The sequence below is a fragment of the Alosa sapidissima genome, chromosome 21, assembly GCF_018492685.1.
Source record: "Alosa sapidissima isolate fAloSap1 chromosome 21, fAloSap1.pri, whole genome shotgun sequence".
Taxonomy (NCBI): domain Eukaryota; kingdom Metazoa; phylum Chordata; class Actinopteri; order Clupeiformes; family Clupeidae; genus Alosa; species Alosa sapidissima.
In genome coordinates, this window is record NC_055977.1 from 2,405,189 (window position 1) to 2,406,982 (window position 1,794).

Consider the following 1,794-nt stretch of genomic DNA (forward strand, 5'->3'; position numbering starts at 1 on the left):
TAAAGACAAAGCCATTGGCTGCCTGATTCACTGGAAGTGTTGGAAATGTCAGGCGTGAATCTGTGCGTTTGACCACTCTGCCTCTCTCCTCTCCTCTCCTCTTCTGCCTCTCTCCTCTCCTCTCCTCTTCTGCCCTCTCCACTCCCTCTCCTCTCCTCTTCTGCCCTCTCCTCCACTCCTCCTCTCCTCTCCTCTTCTGCCCTCTCCTCCTCTCCTCTCCTCCTCTCCTGCCCTCTCCACTCCTCCCCTCCTTTCCTCTCCTCTCCTCTCCTCCTCTCTCCTCTTCTCCCCTCCTCTCCCTCCTCCCTCTACTCCTCTTCTCTCTCTCTCTCTCTCGGGGCAGCGGAGTGTGTGTTGCGGTTGGGGGGGGGGGGGGGGGTAGTGGCAGTGATGTGGCCTCCAGATTGACTTATCTTCCTGAATCCAATTTCCATGCAGCGCCTGCACTGAGCGCGCTCAGCAAAGGGATGGGTTACGCCTCTCCTATCGCCTGGCGATAAACAAATGCACACACACACGCGTACACATACACACACATACACACACACACATTTACACACAAAGTATCACAGCCCTGGCCCAGCCATTGAGAATAGGGGAAATCCACAAAATCCATAGACACACACAATCACACATAGTGATATACCCCCGCACCCCCCCCCCCCCCTCCCAACCCACACACACACACACACAGATGAACACACGTATGAAGCTACAAACAAACACACACACTTGCTGAGACATGCAAAGATGCACATGAAGATCCAGTAATTCATCATAATACCATAGCGAGTATGCTGGCTTCACACATCACTTGGCCATGTGCACACACACACACACACACACACACACACACACACACACACACACACACACACACACACACACACACAAACACACACACACACACACACACACACACACACATAATATTCCATTATGTTGTAAGCACTTGATGCATTTGTGGGGGAAGACAAGAAAAGCGGACACACAAATGTGTGTGTGTGTGTGTGTGTGTGTGTGTGTGTGTCTATCAGCACAATATATTCCTGCTATGTCCTTTTATCACAGAGTTAAAAGGATGTACCTCCATGTATTTTAAATGAATGCACAAATATCTGTATTTATTATGGGTGTAAAGATTAACCGATACGTATCGGTATCCGTTTTTAACGTGTAAGATACAGCTACATCGATGCGTGAAGCCCCGTATTGGAATAAAAACTGAAATGAACCGGTCGTTATATCGATTTACTTGTTACGAATCGGTTCACAACCTTTTCTGCTCGCTTAGAATCTCATTTATGTTGCAAGCAGCGCGTTCATCCCACTTCCGGTTTTGAAACTACACGTGGCACGGAATTGTGGGTAATGCAGTTCGTTTTTGGCTACATTCATTGCCCAAAGTTGTCAAAGGACCTCATTACCCATAATACATCTTCTGCAACTTAAGCACTCGCACTCGGGCGTTTGTTTGACAGATTTTTTATTGACAATTTTTATTGACTATTGTTTATCTCTTTTGTTTTTAAAAATCCAGCGCGAAATTAAACACTTACTATAGCATTCCTAAACAGCAACGATAGTCTGTAAAGTAGCCGTACGTTTGATGAAGGGTTTTCCTTAATGTTAAAGAATAATTTGGCCCTTGCTGCTAAAACGATGCACAAATTATTATTATTTTGTTCATATTCACTCAGGGCCAGATGTACGTACATTTGTGAACGTAGCGTTATCAGCGTCATGGACACACCGCAGATTGCGAACGCTGTCGGACCCAAGTTTCCGTCGTAT